The sequence below is a fragment of the Mus caroli genome, chromosome 2 (genome assembly GCF_900094665.2).
Source record: "Mus caroli chromosome 2, CAROLI_EIJ_v1.1, whole genome shotgun sequence".
NCBI classification, from domain to species: Eukaryota; Metazoa; Chordata; class Mammalia; order Rodentia; family Muridae; genus Mus; species Mus caroli.
The window spans coordinates 73,906,450-73,909,387 of NC_034571.1; the positions used below are offsets into that span (position 1 = coordinate 73,906,450).

At 39.0% G+C, this 2,938-nt stretch overlaps 1 non-coding gene across 1 annotated transcript; it reads right to left on the reverse strand.

Annotated features, from left to right (window-relative positions):
* Positions 1-1,071: 1,071 nt before the first annotated feature.
* Positions 1,072-1,178, reverse strand: LOC115030577. The gene has a single exon (XR_003836149.1). It is a non-coding gene; the product is annotated as a U6 spliceosomal RNA (small nuclear RNA).
* Between the last annotated feature and the right edge of the window lie 1,760 nt (positions 1,179-2,938).

The following is a 2,938-nucleotide window of genomic DNA, read 5'->3' on the forward strand; positions in this document are numbered from 1 at the left end:
CTGGACTAATATCCACTTATCAGTGAGTACATATCATTTGAGTTCTTTTGTGATTGGGTTACCTCACTTAGGATAATGCCCTCCAGGTCCAATCATTTGCCTAGGAATTTCATAAATTCATTCTTTTTAATAGCTGAGTAGTACTCCATTGTGTAAATGTACCACATTTTTTTTTTTTATCCATTCCTCTGTTGAGGGGCATCTGGGTTCTTTCCAGCTTCTGGCTATTATAAATAAGGCTGCTATGAACATAGTGGGGCATGTTTCTTTCTTACTAGTTGGAACATCTTCTGGATATATGCCCAGGAGAGATATTGCGGGATCCTCCGGTAGTACCATGTCAAATTTTCTGAGAAGCCGCCAGACTGATTTCCAGAATGGTTGTACAAGCTTGCAATCCCACCAACAATGGAGGAGTGTTCCTCTTTCTCCACATCCTCGCCAGCATCTGCTGTCACCTGAATTTTTGATCTTAGCCATTCTGACTGGTGTGCGATGGAATTTCAGGGTTGTTTTGATTTGCATTTCCCTGATGATTAAGGATGTTGAACATTTTTGTCAGGTGTTTCTCAGCCATTCGGTATTCCTCAGGTGAGAATTCTTTGTTTAGCTCTGAGCCCCATTTTTTAATTATTTGATTTTCTGGAGTCCACCTTCTTGAGTTCTTTATATATATTGGATATTAGTCCTCTATCTGATTTAGGATAGGTAAAGATCCTTTCCCAATCTGTTGGTGGCCTTTTTGTCTTATTGATGGTGTCTTTTGCCTTACAGAAACTTTGTAGTTTCATGAGGTCCCATTTGTCAATTCTCGATCTTACAGCACAAGCCATTGCTGTTCTATTCAGGAATTTTTCCCCTGTACCCATATCTTCGAGGCTTTTCCTCACTTTCTCCTCTATAAGTTTCAGTGTCTCTGGTTTTATGTGGAGCTCCTTGATCCACTTAGATTTGACCTTAGTACAAGGAGATAGGAATGGATCAATTTGCATTCTTCTACATGATAACCACCAGTTGTGCCAGCACCATTTCTTGAAAATGCTGTCTTTTTTCCACTGGATGGTTTTAGCTAAAAATATGGAACGCTTCATGAATTTGCATGTCATCCTTGCACAGGGGCCATGCTAATCTTCTCTGTATCGTTCCAATTTTAGTATATGTGTTGCCGAAGTGAGCTCTGATTCTTAGGTTTTAAGGTTAATATTTTTAATGTAGGCTTTTAAGATAGAAAACTGTCTATCTCTACTTTTGGACATTAAATTATCCATTCTTGTATTCACTTAAATTGTATTGTGGCTTCATGCCTAATCAATGCAAACAACAATCACTTAGGATGTATTTACCAATAGCGAACATTTGAAATGATAGCAAAACATCTTCAGCTTGAGGTTGTGGTATATTATGCTCAGGGAGCAGTGTTTTTGAGGAATTACTATGCAGCAAAAAGGGGAGAAAAGCAATTATTTCTGGCCATTTAAGTTGGGATTCTTCATCCTCTTCTATTCCTATTATTCTTAGGTTTGATCTTTTCATTGTGTCCTGAATTTCCTGTATATTTTGGGTTAGAGGCTTTTTACACTTTGTATTTTCTTTGACTGGCACATCAATAACTTCTATGGTATCTTCTATGCCTGAAATTCTTTCTTCTATATCTTGTATTCTGTTGGTGATGCTTGTATCTGTAACTCCTGATCCCTTTCCTAATTTGTCCATCTCCAGGGTTGCCTCCCTTTGTGATTTCTTTATTGTTTCTAGTTCCATTTTTAGTTCTTGGACCATTTTGTTCAATTCCTTCACCTGCTTGATTGTATTTTTCTGCATTTCTTTAAGGGATTTATTTGTTTCTTCTTTAAGGGCTTCTACCTGTTTACCTGTGTTTTCCTGTACTTCTTCAAGAGAGTTCTTTATATCCTCCTTAAAAGCCTCTATAATCTTCATTAGATGGGATTTTAGGTCATTATCTTGCTTCTCCTGTGTGTTAGGGTAGCCAGGGCTTGCTGTGGTTGGAGAACTGGGTTCTGATGGTACCAATGCAATTTGCCATTTCTGATCTTGTGCTTGCCTCTGGACATCTGGTTCTCTCTAGTGTTAACTGGCCTGGGTGTCTCTGACTGAAACTGGTCTCCATGGAGGCAGGTAGAGCTCTGTAACCTGAGTTAGGGCTGGTTTCCTTGGAGGCAGGCAGTGTTGTCTCTGGTTAGGGTGGGTCTCCTGTGCCCCAGGTTTAGATGGGTAACAGGCCACTAGTCTGGCTGGGGTAGGGTAGTGTGTTGGAAAGAAAGTGAAACTCAGTGCCATTTGTCACTGCAAACCTTCTGGGAAGCAGGCAGGCTGCAGTGTTTGGGTGGGTATCTGCAGACTGCTGATCTGGCCCAGTGGGCTGGAAGAAAGGTGGATGGGAGTGTGTAGGTCCCATGTCAGCTGGGCTATATGGGTATCCTAACTGGCATGGGTGTTTGGGTGAGATTCTCATGTGTCCTTGGTCACTGAGGACATTCTGAGAAGCACACAGGCTCCAGTGTTTGGGTGGGTATCTGCCCATGTTTAAAAACTGAAAGAACATAATATAATGCACATGTATTAAAAAAAAAAAAACAAAGAATGATTATACCCAGGAGGGAAAGCCCTACAGAAGAGTCAACTCCTATCCAATTTATTATCTTTGTTTCCTTGTCTTTGATTCATTATCTTTTGTAGGATAATTACAGAATTATCCTTAGTCTTGTATTTATTTCTAAATGCTTTTTAATAATGTTCCTGGAATTTCCACTTTTTATTTTTTGTGTCATATTTCTCTAAAACTCTAATAATACCATATCTCCTCCGTATACCTTTGAGTTTTTTAGACTTAATAATTTAAAAATATATTTAGAGCAAGCAGGAAAACCTTAAATAAAAATATTTAAGATGGAAATTGAAATGCTTCATGCAAAAATAG